General features: G+C 52.4%; 1 protein-coding gene across 3 annotated transcripts in view; it reads left to right on the plus strand.

Annotated features, from left to right (window-relative positions):
• Positions 1-21,379, plus strand: part of SLC12A6 (solute carrier family 12 member 6) — a 3,180,404-nt gene that overhangs the window by 2,491,670 nt on the left and 667,355 nt on the right. The gene's annotated exons all lie outside the window — the stretch shown is intronic.

Here is a 21,379-nt window from a genome sequence, read left to right on the forward strand (position 1 = left end):
CAAGAACAGATGGATTGACAGTGGAATTATATCAAACATGTAAAAATGTATTTCTCCAGTATGGGGTCTGGCATGGATTCACATGCTCATGGATATTCCCCGTTGTCAGGCTGGGAATCCTCGGTAAAGAAAAAATCAGTTTGTTTCGTTTCTGAACGGTCTTTCTACTAATAACCAATCACTGGTCTCTGGGTCATACTGCCCCCAGCCAATGACTGCTCTCTACCTAAGCCCCTCCTCTGGCAGCCATCTTCAGATTTGTACTGCACATTCAAGTTTTGGGAGTCATGGTGCTTGGCTCTCGAGCTTTTACTGCGTGTTTTTTTCAAAGAGTTTACTCTTTATTTTTCAGTCAAATCGAGCCTCAAGCCCTCCCGTTTCGGAAATGTCTACACCCCTCAAGGGTGCTTTTTCGTCGAAGTTAACTTCTTGGAGGCTTCGGAAGACCTTTGAGGCCTACCCCGCACGGACATGGCCCAGGACAAAGGAGACTCGAAGCCTGTTGGATCCAAGCTGTTTAGGATCTGCTCAGGATGTATACTACAGAACGTTTTCAAGGAGGATAAGCACTCCCGGTGCCTCTACTGCCTTAACGCCGACAAGTCGCATGTGGAGAAGGACTGTGCGTTCTGCACCCGAACCATGAAGGACTGTCGTACACGACTCGCTAACTGGCTGGAGGCGAAGAGCCCAGCAGCAGGTGAGAAGAAGTCCGAGCGGTCTTCTAAGACCTTTGAGGGCACTCTGGCGACGGAGCCCAAACAGAAGGCAAAGCACTGCGAGTCTGCGGGCACCGGGAGCGCCGTTGGTTCGGGCTCCTCAGCTGCCAGGCAGAGCGCAATGTCACTGACGCCGTCAACCACGAGCCAACGCTCCGGATCGGTGAAAAGGAAGTCGGACAACCCGGGTAAGCTTCGGGAGAAGCCCTGGCAGGCCCCGACAGAGAAAGCCAAGGGGGAGCGAGGCGGTGACCCCCCCCCCCCACTGTGAAGGCCTCAGACGCACCCAAGGTCATGAAGGCCTTGATTCACCCGGCTAAGGCCTCTATTGAGGGAGTCGAGGCGGCCCTGGCGAAGCCTACGGAGGTGACCCCAGAGGAGACGACTTCCAGGCCTAGAGTTTGCCTGCGTCCCGGAGGGAATCGTCTTTCCAGCCTATCCAAAGGACCCCCATAAACCCCGGGATGAGAAAGAGGGGGGGCAGGTAGCCCTAATGGACTCAGATACCTCTTCCGAGGACGACCTGGCTGTCGTCAAAGCAACCCTCGACAAGAAGTTCGAGGAGAGGGCCTGCGGGAAGGATCACGACGAGGCGGACGTAGAGAGCGAGGGAGCCGACGAACCGGACACCACAACACTGCCAGCGCTCCCGTCACAACCAATGCAACCGTTGATGGACAGGCAGGATGACATTTTGCTGGCACTGCAAACCCTGTGCACCGAGATAAGAACAAGGCTACCCTTGCCTCCGGTGGATGATCCAGCGGGGCCTGGACTATCGGGGGAGTCCGGCACCCAAACGGAAGAGAGTCCATCCCCCCCACCGAGGGATGAGACGGCGATGACGGGGACAGGCGACGGCGGTGACGACGGAACGGATCTCCCTTCACCCCCTGCCCAGGCTTCCCCGCCCGATGAAATTGGCTCCTTTCATGCCATGATTGCCAGGATATCCGAGCTTTTCCAGCTATGCCCAGAGGAGCAGGAGGGGGAGGGGTTCCTGTACCAACGACGGGAGGCCAAGAGGAAGACCGTCCTCTCAGTCCCGTTACTGGACGACATCTGGGACGAAGGACTGTCCCTTCTGAAGAACCCTTCCGCGGCCCCTGCGAAGAGGGACCGGTACGAGAAGAAGTACCGCCTCAGGGCACAGCCGTCCCCGGATTCGGTGGTCTCTGCGGCGGACAAGAAGAAATCGGCAGGGGCGACGGCATCAACTTCCACTTCCCCGCTGGACGGCGAAGGGAAGAAACTGGATGCCATGGGACGACAGGACATCTCGTCGGCAGCGACGACCATAAAGGCGGCCAACGCCCTCACGATCGTGGCCCGCTACGACAGGGAGCTATGGTTTAAGATCGCTCCCCCTGGACTTCCTCCCAGATGACATGAGGGTGGAAGCCCTGGAAATCCTGCAGGAACGTGAGGTGGCTTCGGACCAAGCCATCACGGTGGCCACGGCCATCGCCGACACCAGTTTTCGCCAGATGGGCAATGGCATTTGCCTCCGCTGGCGCGGTTGGCTCAGGGCCACCGACTTTTGTCAGGACTTGCAGACCAGGGTACTGGACATGCCCTTCGACGCGAACAACCTTTTCGGCAAGGCAGCGGACGAGGCCATCAAGGCGGACACCGAGACGGCCCGGGCCTTGGGTTCTCTCCATCAGCGGTGGCCGTCCTTTCGGACCTCTGGAAGCAAATCACAAGGTGCCTCCAAAGAATTCGGCGGCAGCTCCTCACATGACCGCAAAGCGGCCGCCTCATCATCTCAGGAAGCCTACAGAGGCCACAACAAGGCCAGTGGACACCATCGTCGCCAAGGGGGCAAGGCCTCGGTGAAACAAGACTGAACCGGCCTTGATGTCGGGCCCCCACCCGAGCACCCCGGTGGGAGGCCGGCTGGCGAACTTCATCAGCGTGTGGAAGTCCATCTCCATCGACCGTTGGCTGCTGGATGCCCTGGCCCACGGGCACACTCTGGAGTTCCAAAAGAGGTGCCCTCGCTTTCCACCAGTGGCCAGGAAGGAAAACCACGTTCCACAGCTGCTTCTGGAGGTACGAGCAATGCTGAAAAAGGGTGCTATAGAACTCGTCCCAAAGAGGCTCCGGGGCTCCGGAGTATACTCGCAGTACTTCCTCATCCGAAAGAAGACCGGCAGCTGGCGGCCCATTCTAGACCTCTGCCACCTCAACAAATTCATAAAATCCCAGAAGTTCCGGATGGTCACCCTTCAGCACATGCTGGGACAATTGGAGGAAGGCGACTGGACTTGGAGGATGCCTACTTCCACATCCCCATACACAAAGGACACCGAAAGTTTCTGCGCTTTGTGGTCCAAGGGCGGCACTACCAGTTCATGGCACTGCCCTTCGGTTTGAAATCGGCGCCAAGGGTCTTCACCAAGTGCCTGGCACCTGTGGCGGCGCGGCTGCGCCTGCAGGGGAACCACGTCTACCCCTACTTGGACGATTGGCTCATCCGATCGAAATCAAGGGAACTCTCCGTCGACCACACAGCGAGGACCGTCCGCCTGCTCACGGAACTGGGATTCTCAATAAACTTTGCGAAGTCCTGCTTGGTGCCATCGCAGGACACCCTGTTCCTGGGAGCCAGATTCGACACAGTGGCGCGGCTGGCGTCACCATCGGAGGAGAGGGACAAAGGCCATCCTGGGCAAGGTATAACAGCTGTTGACCACAGAGGTTGCCAGGGTGAGGTCCGTCAAGTCTCTGCTTGGCATGATGTCGTCATGCATCTACCTCATGCGGCTGTGCAGGTTGCAGATGCGGCCGCTGCAAGAATTCCTCGAAACTTCAAAGACAAGATCTCCCTCAACGAGACCTTCCATCAGATGATCCGGTGGTGGGGCACCCGCGCACATCTCGAGGCAGGCATGGACTTCCAGACCCCGGCGCATCAGGAAAACGGTGACGACGGACGCCTCCCTGGAGGGATGGGGCACGCATACCGGAGATCTCCACGCAAAAGGCCTTTGGCTCCTGGAGGAGAGGTCTCTTCACATCAACGTCCTGGAACTCCGGGCCGTGTTCTGGGCCCTCAGGTCCTTCCTCCTGTCCCTCAAGGGCAAAGTGGTACGGGTCTTCACCGATAACACCACCACAATGTTCTACATCCGGAAGCAGGGGGGCACCAGATCCCCAGCTCTATCCAAGGAAGCGCAGGACTTGTGGCACTGGGCCATCGCCCAAGGGATGTTCCTGGTACCCTTGCACCTGGCAGGAGTAAAGAACACTGTCTCCGACTCGCTCAGCAGGGTGCTGCGTGCATGCCACGAGTAGGAGCCCCGTCAGGACCAAGTGGATCTCCTATTCCGGCGATGGGGCAATCCCCAGATAGACCTGTTCGCGACGACGACCAACACTAAGTGCCGTAGGTTCGCCAGCAATTTTCCCCAGCCGGGGAGCATGGGCAATGCATTCTCCTTTCCCTGTGACGGCCTGTTCCACTATGCATTCTCACCGTTGCCGTTGCTTCTATGGCTCATCAGTCAACTCACAGTCCCGGTGCAAGATGATCCTCGTTGCACCAGCGTGGCCGAGGCAGATATGGTTCCCGGACCTTCTGGACATGTCATCGTCCCCCTCAGTCAAACTACCGACGCAGATCTTCTCGCCAGGGATCCAGGATCGCTGAACCTGCAGGCCTGGCTCCTGCAGCACTAAAGTTCGGAAACTACGATATCCCCGCAGACTGCAAGGAGGTACTTGCCAAGGCCAGGGCGTACTTGACTCTTAAGTGCTATGGACATGAATGGAAGAAGTTCTCTGTCTGATGCCGTGCACAGAAGATCAACCCTCTACGGATTACGGCCCCTCAAGTGCTGCCTTACTTGCTGTCGCTGGCCAGGGCGGGGCTGGCGCATGCATCAATCAAAATTCACCTGGCAGCAATCTCCCTCTACACCAGAACTCTGGGGTGGTCGTCGCTGTGGTCGCACTGCCTGGTGAAGGAGCTCATGAAAGGACTGTTCAACTCGTTCCCGCCGGTGAAGGCTCCGGTCCCGGCGTGGGAGCTCAATGTGTGCTGACCAAGTGTTAAGGATAATTCTCTGTTTAGGCTGAATTTCCTAACCTAGTGAGTCCCCCAGCAGCTTTGCTGGATTTTTGGGGTTTATTTTTTTTCTCCTGCCAAGAGTGAGACTCTTTTACCCTCACTCTTGGGCATGATTTGAGTGTGTTTCTTTGACTCTAGATGTGCTTAATGGCTATGGGGTCTTTTACTCCATAGGGCTTCATGTGTTTTTGTGATGTGTGTTAAACAGCACCATCAGTGCAGTAACACAGGGGTGTCATAGTGACCCCCCAATATAGACTCCATACCCTGGGACTGACTACTGTCTCCCAGGGCATGTAAAGTCACTATTGACTTTACTAGTCTCAAATTCTGAACAGAACCAGTACAAACCATCATATTGTGGATGTACTGGCTGGGGCAATTCGATTGCCCCGGGGTCTGTTAGTCGAGGGGGCACCTCTCCGTCCCCCCTGATCGAGTTTTGGCTGGTGGCAGTGGATACTACTTTTTATATTCGACCGCGAATATATCTCTATGGGATTTCCCATTGTTCGAGGCTACCAACTTTAATTATTTAATTCCTATAGCCTCGAACATACCGCCGGTTTATTTATTTAATATTAATTCTCTGGTTGGTATTTTTTGCCAGAACTCGGTTCTAAAATGGCATTTGTGTTCGCTTCTGTGACTCCAACCCAAGTTGAGCCCTTTGTTCCACTTTTTGGCGGGCTTCTCCACAGAAGCCCTCCAAAGTGGTGCCACTCTGTCTGGGGTACTTAGGAGGGGTAGAGGGGGATTTAGGCACCCTGGACTGAGTTGCCTAGTTGCCTCAAGTCGCACTCCGTCCTGATTGGCCCAAGTGGTGAGCCGGCCGGCTCACCACTTAGCATGTTTGATTGACAGCTAGGCTGAGTGAATGGGGGTTTTCTGCATAAAAGCAGGGCTTTGGGGACTGGAACTTTAGAAGTCGCCACAGGACCTAAGAATCCGACGAGGGAGAAGCTGAGCCGACCTGCTACGACGACACCACCGGTGGAGCCCTGCTGAACCGTCTCACCACTTTTCCCAAGGACAGAAGAGATCTCCAGCCCGGAGAGTCTTCTTCCTTCGACTGGTGGGGATATCCAGTCTGCTTCCTTTTTCGCTTCCTGGAGCATCTCATGGCCGCCTTGCCTGTGCCAAGCACCCAGGCAACCGGGATACCACGTTTCACCCCTTCCGCGAATTAAAGGGTATTACCTTTAACCGGAAAACTCTGCGGCTGGTTTCTTCCCTGGCAGTGCAACGACCTTCATCTTTCCTCCACGTCGAGATCTTCTCTTCTTCTGGACGACGCTGCAACTTGCACCCGCTGCCAGGAACAACTGCCCCCGCTTGTTAGGGAGAATTCTCTGTTTAGGCTGAATTTCCTAACCTAGTGAGTCCCTGTGAGGATGTGAGGGTAGCCGCCGGAGAGCGGGACGCCCGGCCAGAGGAGCCCGCTGTACAGCGGGCGTGTGCGGCGCTGAGGGCGGGCGCCGGGGAGGTGTCCATGTCAAAGGGAGAGCCTTGTCGGCGTCCCGCGACGGTGCCGGCATTGCAGCCGCAGCGCCGCGTGTGCCCACAAGGACCCGGGCCACTAGCGCTGCGGCTGAGCGACCCGCGAACACGGCGTACCTCGGCGGCCTCCGGCGGCGAGCGGCGGCGGGGCTTGGGAAATAGAGAGCCCGGCTCGTGCCGACCGCTCGGCGTCGGAGGAGCGCCAGACACATGGTCAGGAACCAGACAGGGAGGGACAAACCAGAACCCCCTCCTTACCTCGAGCAGGGCAGACCCCTAGCAGCAGCATGCGGCCTCGAGCAGGACGGGCCTCCGGGAAGCATACCTCAAGGGAGACACGATGTTAGGAGGAGGAGGGGAGGGGGCAGCTCTACTCATAGAGGGTGGGTGCCTAGAGCCCCCACCAATCGGAAAGGGGGGGGGAAGTTGTCCCTGATTGGCCCTTTTTCCCTCCAAGCACCGGGTATAAAGGGGACTGGCCTAATGGCAGTTTTGTTGCTTTTTGCAGGGAGAAGGAGAGGAGAGTGAGAGCAACTGGTGGGCCTATCCGGGTCCGTGAGAATAGGAGACACTTCAAGGGAAGAGGAACTCCTGGTGCTTTTTACTCACAGTGAAGTAACTGTGGGGACAACCTGGAGTCCAACTACTGTGGTTAAGACATTACATTTAACCAGTGTGTAATAAAGGTCTACAAAAAACACCACATCGGCTACTGTCCTGATTTCCACAAGTGGCGTAGTCGGCAGGATAAAGAGAACGCGATGGAGAAAATAATACAGACACTGTCAGAGGGGCAACAACAGTTACAACAGCTCTTCCAACTTCAGGCCCAGCAGGCGGCCGCTGATCGCCAAGCCTTTCAGCAGGCAATACAAATGCAGGGTACCCTGCAGTCCACATCTCAGGACAAACATCAAGAGACGATAAAACACCTGACGGATGCGGTGACCGGCACCCGAAACCAGCCCATGGTCCCTTCCGCAGTGTTGCAGAAATTCAAGGAAGGCGAAGACCCGGCTTTCTTTTTCACCACATTCGAGAGGATCGCCCGAAACGCTCAGTGGCCGGTGGACCGCTGGGGCCAGTATGTCGCTCCCCTTTTGTCTGGCATCATGCAAGGTGCCTACCAGGCAGTTAACCCAAACAGAACCACGCCTTACGCTGAAATCAAAAAGGCAGTATTGGACCGGTTGGGACTTGACGAATAAGCCTACAGAATGAGGCTGCGCGACACTAGACTCAAACCGGGGGAGAACCCCCGACAACTCTTCTACCGTGTTAAAGACCTCACCGAGAAGTGGTTGCAAGCACCGGGAACAGGCCTCCAAGATGTGTTAGATAAGGTCACCCTGGAGCAGTTCATCGAGGCCCTACCCCCTCTGATGCAAAGATGGGTCCGACAACATCACAGGCCCACCTTATCTGAGGCTGTGGACATAGCGTCAGCCTACCAAAAGGCCAGGGGGGCGGGTAAACCCTTTGGAGTCGGATCTCCCAATCGCAACCCGATGCCACCGTTGGAACCCCTTACAACCAAGAGCCTGCGAGTAGGGCCTCCCAAATGGAGAGCAATGGAAGGACGCCCTTCTGGATCCGAGGAGAAGAGGAGCGGTCCGGACCCGCGGTCCACCCCGTTGTCCACGGGATACCGGCAACCGCAATGTTATGACTGTGGCGAGTGGGGCCATATAGCCCGGTTTTGTCCCCGGAAGAGAGGCACCGAGCCGATGGAGATCGGATTCATGAGGACCGAGCAAGGACCACGATGCCAAGGTCTCTACGAGATGGACGTCCGGGTAGACGGGAACCCGGCCAGGGCCCTACTCGACAGTGGAAGTCGGCAGACGGCGGTACTACCAACAGTAAGTGATTCTGCTTACCTCACCAATGTTAGTATCCCAATTCGATGTATACATGGGGATGTGAGGACCTACCCCATGAAAACCATAACAGTAGAGGTGGGCCCTGACATTGCAGAGATGAGAGCTGCCGTCCTCCCCTCCTTACCCGCCCCAGTGGTGATTGGGACCGATCTGCCCCACTTCTACCAGACTATCAAAGCCCTAGACCAGGGATGGTGGGAAGAAGCACCCTTTGCCAGGGAACCCATCCCCCCGAACACCCAGGGACGGGAGAGACCCGCTAGGAAAAGAAGGGAAGCTCGCCTTGCTAAGTGCACATCCATGTATGCCACCCAACGGATAGCCTGGAACCCGGAGGACCATGAGGATTCCATCCGGGGAGAAACCTTGACGGACCCTACCTTAACACTTGCCCGCGAAAGAGTCATCACAGATGGGGACCCAGACCTGACCAAGGGAGCCGGTTTTACATCTAGAGAGGGGCTGTTCTATCGGGTATACCAAGAGGAGGGAGGAGCACGAAGGGAACAACTACTCCTACCCAAAACACACAGGGACATTGTCCTCCAGTTGGCACATAATCACCCGTGTGGGGGCCACATGGCCTCCCTAAAGACACAGCAAAATATTCTAAAACGTTTCTACTGGCCAGGGGTCTATGGGGAGGTGGCGAAATTCTGTAAGGAATGCAAAACCTGCCAGTTGACGAGTGGGGAAAAGCCAGCCAAGGCACCTCTTCAGCGGATGCCCTTGATCACCATACCCTTTCAAAGGATAGGTATAGATCTGGTAGGCCCGCTCGAGCCAGTCAGTCGTGGATATCGATGTCATGATCTCTGCTTCCAAAAGGTCAGGGTTTTCCCAACTCCCTTGGAAGCAGATCCATAACCCAGGTTCCGAGTGCCAACCAGTCCCAATTGGGACCTTTTGGACCCAGTCCTGGCGCCAGTGGCACCAGGCTCATAAATATGCCCAGTCCCAGCGCTGGAAGTGCCGGGCTCATAATGCTTGGGTGGACTTACCTTCAGCAGACCATGCTGCTTACTTGCCTGCCAGTTAAACCTCTGATCCTCTTCTGTTTGGAACTACTTTTCCTGTTGGGTGGGGCTGGAGCCACTCCCTAGATTCAGAACACTGGAACTCTTCTGGAAGGCAGGAACTCTTTTCTTACCAGGAACTCTTTTCTTACTTGGGCGTGGCTGTGGAAGGAGACAACTAAGCACTACAGGAGGCTATTTAAACCACACCCGGTGGATGAATCTTGCTTTGCGTTATTCTGCAACCTCTGCAGCAGAACGCTCATCGTGTCTTCTGCATCCGGTCCTGGGCCTAAGGAAAAAGGCTTACCATCCTGAATCCAGTCTTCAGCAACACCTATAAAGACAAGAAAGAACAGGTTAGCATTCCGGCATCTGAATGGCAAAGGCTTACCATCCTGAATCCAGTCTTCAGCAACACCTATAAAGACAAGAAAGAACAGGTTAGCATTCCGGCATCTGAAAGGCAAAGGCTTACCTACTCTTCGTGCGCTCCGGAGGTCTTCACACTGCATTCCGGCATCTGAAAGACAAAAGTTTACCAACTCTTCGCACGCTCCGGAGGCCTTCGGCGCTGCATCCCGCATCTGAAAGACAAAACAAGGTGCGTTTAAAGACATTGGGGAACTTTAATACTCGCGTGCCATTACTCCTTTCCACATCTAATCCAGTGGGTATTCCGGCACCCTGCAGCCGCTCCGAACTCGTACCTGCAAAATAAAAAGACAGTTAGAGCGCATAGTGAAGCAGGCAACAAGCGCTTACTTACGTGCTTCCAGGCGCTTCTATTCATCACACGGGCTCCATCTTCAACTCACTTCAGCCCGTCATCCGCCATCGCCGGAACCCTGCAAAACAAGAGACATCATTACTAAAGACTTTAAAGACATTTGAATGACTCGAAACTTACCGTTCGTGCAGTAAACGACGGACAGCAGTCCTCTGAAGTCAAGAGGCCTGCGCTACCTATCCAGTGAAGAAACTGGTTACAGCACCCTGCCCTGAGGCAGATGGAGAGCTCGGCATTCACTTACCTAAGGTGAGAGTGTTAACCTTTGGGGGTCTACAGGAGAGCAGAAGAGGAAAGAGATAGGGACACCCCAATAACCCCAGTTCATTAACCCCATATTTTCTATCTGCAGACATCTTACTCTACACGTCAGGCATACAGTGCACAGAGGTCCAGCCCAAAGAGCCAACCGGGTGCTACACATCACCTTTGAAGGTACGGTAGTCGCCCAGTCAAGACCGGCGCCTCTGCGAGAATCAGGTGAGCGTTACAATCGATACCTGCTGGTCATTGTGGATTATGCCACCCGGTACCCCGAGGCCTTCCCCCTAAAGGGGACGTCGGCTAACCAGATATGTGACCAACTCATCCCCTACTTCGCACGGGTAGGCCTACCCACCGAAATCCTCACCGATCAGGGTACAAACTTCATGTCGGCTGTCATGCGACAAGTCTGTAAATGACTACAGATCAGACGGCTGCGTACCTCGGTCTACCACCCCCAAACAGATGGGTTGATGGAGAGGTACAACCAAACGATAAAGAAAATGATGAAGAGGGTAACAGGCCCGGAGGGGAAAGACTGGGATAGAGTCATACCCCTGATCCTAATGGTATTGAGGGACACCCCCCAATCCTCAACAGGATTCTCCCCGTTCGAGCTGCTGTTTGGAAGGCAGCCCAGAACAATCCTAGATCTGGTCAAGGAGGACTGGGAAAATGCTAAGGAAACGTCCCTCACCGAGTACGCCGAGGACCTTAGGGAACATCTGTCTACTTTGAGGGGACTAGCAGAATCCCATCTAGGTATAGCCCAAGACCGGCAGGAGAGGACATACAACAAGGGCTGTCGCCTAAGAAAGCTAGAACCAGGGGATAAGGTACTGGTGTTGCTACCCACCAGTAGGAACAAAATGTTGGTTCGGTGGAGAGGTCCTTATGTGGTGAAGGACGTGGTGGGACCAGTGAATTACCGGATATACCAACCTGACCGAAGCCCATCACATAAGGTCTACCATATAAACCTACTGAAGAAATGGACCGAGCCTGCCCCGGTTGACATTCTGGCCACCCAGGGTACGGGGGTGATCTACGCAACCGGCCAATTGGATGCGGTGCAGTGGGGTGAAACACTCACGGAACACATGAAGAACGAGATCCAGGAGACGCTCAAACCCCACCGCAACACCTTCTCCCATTTACCTGGAAGGACCAGCCTAATGGAGCATCGTATCGAAACTCTAAACGGACGCATAGTCCGGCTGAGACCCTACAGGATCCCAGAGGCCCGAAGGTTGATCATTAAGAAAGAGATCGAAGAAATGATTAGGTTGGACATTATTGAACCATCAACCAGTGCGTGGTGTTCTCCAATCGTACTCGTACCCAATCCAGATGGGGCTGTACGATTTTGTATGGACTTTAGGCAGCTCAACATGATATCCCACTACGAGGCCTATCCCATGGCCAGGATGGATGAACTGCTAGAAAGGCTGGGTGCTGCCCGTTACCTCAGTACCTTGGACCTCACCAAGGGATACTGGCAGATCCCACTACGGGAATCTGACAAAGAAAAAACGGCATTTGCTACACCCCAGGGGCTCTTTCAGTATAAAGTACTACCATTCGGGTTGCATGGGGCTCCGGCCACCTTTCAGAGGCTGATGGACGTCCTTCTACAGCCCCACGACCAGTACGCTGCAGCCTACCTGGACGACATAGTGATATACAGCGCATCATGGAGTGACCACCTAACCCATCTACGCGAGGTGGTCGGCACCCTGACCCAGGCCGGACTCCATATCAACCCAGGGAAATCGGTCCTAGGGACCCAGGAAACCAAGTACCTCGGACATATAGTCGGTGGCGGCGTGATTCGACCACAGGTGTCCAAAATCGAGGCTATTCAGGGGATCCCAGTACCAACCAACAGAAAACAAATTAGGGCCTTCTTGGGGTTTATAGGGTACTATAGACGCTTTATTCCCGTTTTTTCTTCCCTGGCTGCCCGAGGCGTTAAAAATCGGGGGTTCCCCGGACCTGTCGACCAATCACGCAGCCATACTGGCCGTCGAGGGGCTGAAGCGCAGTATATCATCCCACCCGGTGTTGGTATGCCCTGACTTCCGGAAGCATTTCTTCCTGCAGACGGATGCCTCTGGCATGGGGTTGGGGGCGGTCCGGACGCAGGAGGTGGACGGGTTCCTACGACCGATCTGTTTTGTGAGCCGGAAGCTCCTTCCACATGAGTAAGCGTATTCCACTATCGAAAAAGAATGTCTCGCCATTAAGTGGGCAATGGATTCCTTGCGATATTACCTACTGGGGAGGAAGTTTACGTTGTATACCAACCATGCACCGCTGCAGTGGTTGGCGGGACACAAGGACACCAACCAACGAGTTCTGCGATGGTTCCTGTCCCAGACTTTGTTACCTTGCATAGACCTGCCAGCTTCCAGCTGGTGGCGGATTACTTGTCCAGGAGTTCGATCCGGCCCGACCGACCTGGATCTGTTGTGGGGGTATGTGAGGATGTGAGGGTAGCCGCCGGAGAGCGGGACACCCGGCCAGAGGAGCCCGCTGTACAGCGGGCATGTGCGGCGCTGAGGGCGGGCGCCGGGGAGGTGTCCCTGTCAAAGGGAGAGCCTTGTCGGCGTCCCGCGACGGTGCCGGCGTTGCAGCCGCAGCGCCGCGTGTGCCCACGAGGACCCGGGCCACTAGCGCTGCGGCTGAGCGACCCGCGAACACGGCGTACCTCGGCGGCCTCCGGCAGCGAGCAGCGGCGGGGCTTGGGAAATAGAGAGCCCGGCTCGTGCCGACCGCTCGGCGTCGGAGGAGCGCCAGACACATGGTCAGGAACCAGACAGGGGGGACAAACCAGAACCCCCCCCTTACCTCGAGCAGGGCAGACCCCTAGCAGCAGCATGCGGCCTCGAGCAGGACGGGCCTCCGGGGAGCATACCTCAAGGGAGACACCATGTTGGGGGGGCGGGGCCTATGGAGAGGGCGTGTGTCAGACACAACCCAGGTGGGATAGCAACCAGGGAGTGGCTGACAACAGGGAGGGGGAGCCGGAACCAGGCAGCCAAGGGAAAGGAGGAGGAGGGGAGGGGGCAGCTCTACTCATAGAGGGTGGGTGCCTAGAGCCCCCACCAATCGGAAAGGGGGGGAAGGAAGTTGTCCCTGATTGGCCCTTTTTCCCTCCAAGCACCGGGTATAAAGGGGACTGGCCTAATGGCAGTTTTGTTGCTTTTTGCAGGGAGAAGGAGAGGAGAGTGAGAGCAACTGGTGGGCCTATCCGGGTCCGTGAGAATAGGAGACACTTCAAGGGAAGAGGAACTCCTGGTGAAGTAACTGTGGGGACAACCTGGAGTCCAACTACCGTGGTTAAGACATTACATTTAACCAGTGTGTAATGAAGGTCTACAAAAAACTCCACATCGGCTACTGTCCTGATTTCCACAGTCCCCCAGCAGCTTTTCTGGATTTTTTGGGGTTTATTTTCTTCTCCTGCCAAGAGTGGGACTCTTTTACCCTCACTCTTGGACATGATTTGAGTGTATTCCTGTGACTTGTAATGTGCTTATGGACTTTGGGGTATTTTTCCCCATAGGCTATCATTGGTTTTTGTATGTGTGTTACACAGCACCCTCAGTGCAGTAACACAGGGGTGTCATAGTGACCCCCAAACATAGACTCCATACCCTGGGACTGACTACTGTCTCCCTGGGCATGTAAAGTCACCATTGACTTTACTAGTCTTAAATTGTGAACAGAACCAGTACAAACCATCATACTGTGGAAGTACTGGTAGGGGCAATTAGATTGGCCCTGGGTCTGTTTGTCGAGGGGGTACTGTCCCGTCCCCCCTTGCCGAGTTTCTGGCTGGTGGCAGTGGATACCACGGAAATATTCCACCGGAATATTTCCCAATGGGATTTCCCATTGATTTGAATGCACCACTTTTTGGTGCAATGTTAAAGATACCGCCGGTTTATTTATTTAATATTAATTCACCGGTTGGGATTTTTTGCCAGAACTCACGGCCAAAATGGCGTCTGGGTTCACTTCAGTAACCCTGAACCCGAGTCGAGCCTTTGTTCTACTTTTGGCGGGCTTCTGCACAGAAGCCCTCCAAAGTGGTGCCACTGTGTCTGGGTCTACAGGATGTGTGGGAGGGGTATTTAGGCACCCTGGACTGAGTTGCCTTGGCAACTCAAGTCGCACTCTTGTGTGATTGGCCCAGTGGTGAGCCTCCCGGCTCACCACTTAGCATGTTTGAGTGACAGCTAGGACTGGTGAATGGGGGTTTGCTGCATAAAAGCAGGGCTTTGGGGACTGGAACTTCAGAAGTCGCCACAGGACCTAAGAAGCCGAAGAGGGAGAAGCTGAGCCGACCTGCCACGACGACACCACCGGTGGAGCCCTGCGGAACCGTCTCATCACTTCCCAACGACAGAGGAGATCTCCAGTCCGGAGAGTCTTCTTCCCTTGACTGGTGGGGACAACCAGTTTTTGCCTTCTTTTCGCCTCCCTGGAGCATCTCGTGGCCGCCTTGCCCGTGCCAAGCACCCCGGCAACCGGAATACCACTTTTTACCTCTACCGCTAAAGAGGGGTAACATCCTTTTAACCGGAAAACTCCACGGCTGGTTTCTTCCCTGGTAGTGCAACGACCTTCAGCCTTCCTCCACGTCGAGATCTTCTCTTCCTCTGGACGATGCAGCGACTTGCACCCACTACCAGGAACAACTGCCACAGCTGGAGTATCCTTTCCATTTTGAAGGTACTGTGTTCCGCCCGGCTTCCCTTGCCACCGATTGTACGGGGTAGATTTAGCCCTCGGCTCTCGAACCTGGGTTAGCCTGGGACACCCTAACTAAACTTTTTCTAAGCTTAACAGAACTTTTCTACTCACCTGTAAAGACTTTTGAGACTTTGTGACATTGTGTGATCTTGGGCATATTTGGCCTGGCTCTCCCTAAAGTGGGATTGGCACTGAACTTCCATGCTCCTTAATAGACTGCCCTCTCTAAATACTTACTGTGGTTCTCTGAAAAGTGTTTTGCTGTATTTCTTTCTTAATTCTGCCTTTTTCCCTCCCTTTTTAAACAACTTGTTGGAGTGCCATCTAACGTTAAGCGCTCACCTCTGTCTGGAAATAAGTGGTGTTAACTAAGACTTGTCCAACAAATAACTAGGGATGTACATATAGTAATTAGGACTGTGTTTTGAATTTACTTACCTTTTTCTGTGCTAGTGTAATTTACAAGTGTGTCTTTTAAATAAATAATTATATACTTTTACACAAGCTCTGGTCAGTGTTTGCTTGTGCTACTGTGCCTCTGTACCTATTCTGTATGCTCTGTATACTGCCTAACTCTTCTTGAGCGAAGTCTGACTGCTCAGCCACAGCTACCAAGTGAATCTGTGTAGTACAGACTGCTACCAAGTGAGTTTACTGCCAAACACCTGTAGTCTTAAATCTTTTGCAGTGGTCCCAGAGGGAACTGCACAGGTTTCTGCCTAACACCGCTGGAGGATCATTTCCACATAAGGTACCGTGTTCCGCCTGGCTTCCCTTGCAACCGACTGTACGGGGTAGATTTAGCCCCCGGCTTTCGGACCTCGGTTAGCCTGGGACACCCAGGCTAAACTTTTCTGAGCCTAACTAAACCCTTTCTGAACTCCCTGCAAGACTTTTTAAGCCTGTTGTCATTGTGTGATCTTGGGTGCATTTGTGCCCTGCTCTCTCCAAGAGTGTGGGCCCTGCCTATGGGCTTTGGCTCACAAGTAACTTTTGACTTTCCTGCCTTGCTTAAGAGTTCCTAAGTATTAGTGTGGTGTGTTTTCCTACATTCTGCTTTTTTCCCTCCCTTTTTCGTTAACTTATTGGAGTGCCATCTATAGTTAAGCGCTCGCCTCTGTCTGGAAATAAGTGGTGTTAACTAAGACTTGTCTGATAAGGAATAAGGGATGTATATATAATAATAGTAACTGTGTTGAGAGTGATTCACAATAATAGTGCTGGAGTGTTTCAATCCGTGTGTTTTTAAATAAATAATTATATACCTTGATACCAAAGCTCTGGTCAGTGTTTGCTTGTGCTATTGTGTCTGAGTGGCTATTGTGTATACTTTGCATACTGCCTGACACTTCTTGAGGGAAGTCTGACTGCTCAGCCACAGCTACCAGGTAAATCTGGGTGGTACAGACTGCTACCAAGTGGGTTTACTGCTAACACCTGTAATCCTAAATCTTTTGCAGTGTTCCCAAAGGGAACTGCACAGGTTTCTGCCTAACACTGGTGTACAGCGGTGGGATTTGTATTGAGTATACATTTTAGAGTGCTTTAGAGACCTTAGTGCAACTAACCACAAAGCTTAGCACTGAAAAAGTAATCTTTCTAACATGTCAGCTATGGAAAATTATAGTCAAGAGTCCCTTGCTACAAAAACTGCTGATTGTTTAAGAGTTCTCTGTAAGCATAAGAATCTCCTGACTAAAGGCAAGAAAATGGAATTGATAGAAAGGTTGTTAGCTAACCAAAGTCTGGATGATGGTTCAGAGGAACCTACCATGCCAGAAACTGTAGATAACAGTATAGAGATTGATGTTGATCAAAATGTTGATAATCTTGAGAAAGAGTCAGAAGAGCAGGGTGAAGCTTCTATGCCTGTCCCCCCCAGACTACTGTCTGCTCTGCCAACTGTACCTACTGGACCTTTGCCAGGTCCCACACTTAGTCCTCAATATCTTGAGCTAGAGAAAATGAAACTTGAACTAGAGTTCAAGAGACTGAATACTCAGGCTGAACAAAGACACCAGGAACTGAATCAAGAACTCAGGCTAAGGGAAATGGAGCTCAAGCATGAGCTAGAAATTAATAAATTATCTGGAGACAATGCTTCTCTCTCTGACTCCTCTAGAAGTTCCAGTCCTAAAAGACCCCAGATGCCTAAGGAATTGATTGGCATGGATGAGCCTAAGTTGGATGTGTTGGATTGGTTGTCTCTGTTTGAATATAATCATGGGCTCCAGAACATCACAGGAAATGACTTACTCACCTGGTTGTTGTCTATGCTTCCCCCTGTTTCAACTGATGTGGTAATGGAAATGGGGGAGGAGGATAAGAAGGATTATGAATGTGTGAAACTAGCTATGATAGCTAGATTTGTGAAGACCCCGTACCCAGTATGTTAAGAGGTTTAGAAGCCTCAAAAAGCATGATGGTACCCCTTGGGCTACCTGGGTGAGTGAAGGGTTGAAAAACTTAGAGAGATGGATTAAGGGTTACAAAGTGAACACTTATGAAGGTATGAGAAATGTGTTCATGTTGGAGTCAATTTATGATGCCTGCTCTCCTGAGCTCAGACAGCACTTGGCTGATTCAAAGGAATTAGATTACTGAAAACTAGCTAAGGCTGCTGACTTGTGGGTTGCCAACAGGGCCACTCACAAGGATTCTGGGGCTACCTAGAAAAAGGATGAGGGGAAACAGCCTAAAAAGGATTCCAAAGAGAATTCTAATACTGCAAATTCCAAAGAGGGCCCCAAACAAAACCATAAGGGTAAGCCACAAGGGAAACCGAATCAGGCTAGTGTACCTTCTGGTCCCAGACCAGAAGGAGGTCAGCACAAGCCTCCATTCCAGCGAGCCTTTGGCTCATGCTATGTTTGTAAGGCCACTGACCATGTGAAAGGAGATCCCAGATGCAAAGGTAAACTTCCAGGGATCCAACTTACCTCCTTATCCTTCGCTCAAGAAGAGGAAGTACATATGGCAAGTGGAAACTTTCTGCTACTGGCTGATGAACCCACTGGAGTCTCAGCCAGTTTTTCTTTAGTCTCTCTGGGGTTGTGGGAACAACAGAATGTAGATGTATATAATTCTATCCCAGATAATACTAAAGATTATTATAAGGACAGTGTCCAGGTGAATGGTCAGGAGACTCCTGCCATTAGGGACACTGGGGCCAGCATAACTGTGGTGGATGAATCATCTTTCAAGGCAGAGGATGTTGCTAAGGCACCCAAATGCCTCACCAAGTTAGCTGGAGGGCCTGTGCAGATGTGTCCCCAGTTACCAGTTCTCATCCAGTGCAATGATATGATCGTACAGATACCTGTCAGTGAACAATGTGAGGTGCCAGGAAGGGTACTGTTGGGTAATGACTTGAAGGCTCTTGGAGTTGTCACATAGCCCCAGGCCCCCTAGTAAACGGTTACAGGAGCTATCCAAAACTGCAAGGGAGAAAACCTTGAGAGGTTCTTCTCAGGAGATGAAGAAAGATATCACTCCTCCTCCACTGGAGCAAACTACTGCAGTCTCAACCAGATCAGGAGCCAAGGGGCAACCCAAGACTCCCAGGAACAGGCCAGCAGCAAGCACTCCAGTGCCTCCAACAAGGACTTCCCCTAGGTTGTCCAAAGTTACACCAGTAACTCCACCTCCAGCTGAAGCTGAGAGGGAGGTACTACCCTGTGTGGTTGAGCTAGACTCTGAAGAGGAGCTAGTAGGAGGCCCAGACCTTATTGGAGATTTTGATCCAGCTGACCATCCTGAGCTGCAGTCTTTACTGGCAGAAGGTGGACCCAGCAGATCAGCTTTTCGTAAGTGCCAAAGAGAATGTCCAACTCTGGAAGGTCTCTGCCACCAGGCAACTTCTCAGGCTGATGGGCAAGAGCCTGGGAAGTACAGGTTACACTGGGAAGATGGCCTCTTCTACAGTGAACCAACTGAGTCTGAACCTGGAGACTACAAACGCCTTGTAGTACCTCAAGAAAACAGACAACGGTTCTTACAACTAGCCCATGAGATACCTTTGGCTGGTCATTTGAGTTTCAAGAAGACCAAGGAAAGGCTCTCTCTCTACTTTTATTGGCCAAAGATGGGGGCTGAAGTAGATCAGTATTGTAAGAGCTGCCATACCTGCCAGACTTCTGGTAAGGTTGGTTCCAAGAATGTAGCACCTTTAGTGCTTCTCCCCGTTGTGGGAGTCCCATTTGAGAGGGTAGGGATTGACATTGTTGGTCCCCTTGATCCCCCAACCTCCTCAGGCAACAGGTTTATCCTTGTTGTAGTAGACCATGCTACTAGGTACCCTGAGGCAATTCCTATGAGGACTGTTACAGCTCCGGCTGTGGCTAAGGACCTCCTTGGTATTTTTACCAGGGTTGGGTTTCCTAAGGAAGTAATAATCTGGCAGGGGGTCGAATTTTATGTCCCACTACATGAAAGCCATGTGGAAAACCTGCGGAGTTACTTAAAACTTCTCAACAGCATACCACCCTCAGACAAATGGTTGGTAGAAAGGTTTAACAGAACCATGAAGAGCATGATAGGTGCTTTAGAGGAACCCCTTAAAAGAAAGTGGGACCTTCTACTGCCATGCCTTCTCTTTGCTTATAGAGAAGTCCCTCCGGAGGGAGTAGGTTATTCTCCCTTTCAGCTTCTTTATGGCCATCCGGTCAGAGGTCCATTGGCCCTGATCAAGGAGGGGTTGGAGAGTGCTCCTTCCCCCATGCCAGTCAGAGTGACTGACTATGTGATAGGTCTCCGACGGAGAATGTCACACATGATGGCAGAAGCAAGTGACAACTTGAAAGCTGGACAATCTCTGGTCACGCATTGGCATGATCAGAAGGCTAACATGGTTGAGTTCACTCAAGACCAGCTCGTTCTCGTTATGCTCCCAACAAGGCAGAGGGCCTTGCAAGACAAATGGATGGGACACTTCAAGGTTGTGGGAAAACTTGGAGAGGTCAACTATCTGGTGGATCTGGGCAAACCCAGGGAAGCTCCCAGAGTCTTCCACACCAACCGCCTCAAAGCCTATGTCTCTAGACCAGAAGTAGGAGCCTTGCTTCTAGCTTCATCGGAAGAGGAGGAGGAGAGTGAAGCTCTACCTGACCTCCTGAGAGGCTTACCTTTGGACGAAAAGGTTGAAGGAGTTAATCTCTCTTCAGATCTGACACCTGAGCAACAGGAGGAGTGCAAATCTATGTTGAATCAGTTTGCCATTCTGTTCTCACCTTCACCAGGCTTTACCCCTTGGGGACAGCATGATACACTCACTGGTGACTGTCTGCCAGTCAAAAGCAGAGAGTACAGAATGTCGGAACATGTCAGAACCCACATCAAAGGTGAGGTCAAAAAGATGCTTGATCTCGGGGTAATAGAGCCCTCTACTAGTCCATGGTCTAGCCCAGTTGTGTTAGTAGCAAATGCAGGATCCAAGAAGTTGAGATTCTGTGTGGACTATAGAGCTCTTAATACAGTCACCAAGACTGATGCCCACCCTTTGCCAAGGACAGATGAGTTTGTGGATAGGCTTGGCTCAGCCAAGTACCTCCGCACATTTGACCTTACGTCAGGCTATTGGCAAATAGCCCTGACAGACCATGCCAACGAGAAAACTGCATTTTCTACCCCAGTTGGCTTCTACCAATTCAAGGTTATGCCTTTGGGACTGAAAAATGCACCTGCTACATTCAAAGGATGGTAAATCAAGTTCTAGCTGGGGTGGAGGACTTCAGCATGGCATACTTGGATGACATTGCAGTCTTCAGCCACTCCTGGGAGGAACATGTGAATCACCTGGGACATGTTTTGCAGGCTCTTGAACAGGCCCATCTGACCATCAAGGCAAGTAAATGCCAGATAGGACAGAGTAAATTGGTCTACATTGTGCATGAGGTAGGAGGTGGAGAAATAAGGCCTTTGCTCAACAAAATTGAAGCTGTGCAAAATTGGACAACACCTACTACTCAGACCCAAGTGAGAGCCTTCCCAGGCCTCACTGGGTATTACAGGAATTTCATTGAGAACTATGGGACCATAGCTTCTCCACTGAATGTAATCTCCTCTCCAAAATTCCCTAAGAAGGTCAAATGGAATGAGGAGTGCAATCAGGTCTTTGAAAGCCTGAAGAAGGCTCTTTGCCAAGCTCCAGTACTGAGAGCTCCTGACTACCTGCAAACCTTCATTGTACAAACTGATGCTTCCAATGTAGGAATAGGTGCAGTCCTTACCAACTGGATGAAGAAGGTAGGGAGCACCCCATTTGCTGCATCGGCCGTAAGCTGAAGGATCCTGAGACAAGGTGGGCAACAATCGAAAGAGAATGCTTTGCTATTGTGTGGGCACTGAAGAAGTGTAGGCCATACTTGTACGAT

This window comes from Ambystoma mexicanum, chromosome 13 (genome assembly GCF_040938575.1).
Source record: "Ambystoma mexicanum isolate Mex_15411 chromosome 13, UKY_AmexF1_1, whole genome shotgun sequence".
NCBI classification, from domain to species: Eukaryota; Metazoa; Chordata; class Amphibia; order Caudata; family Ambystomatidae; genus Ambystoma; species Ambystoma mexicanum.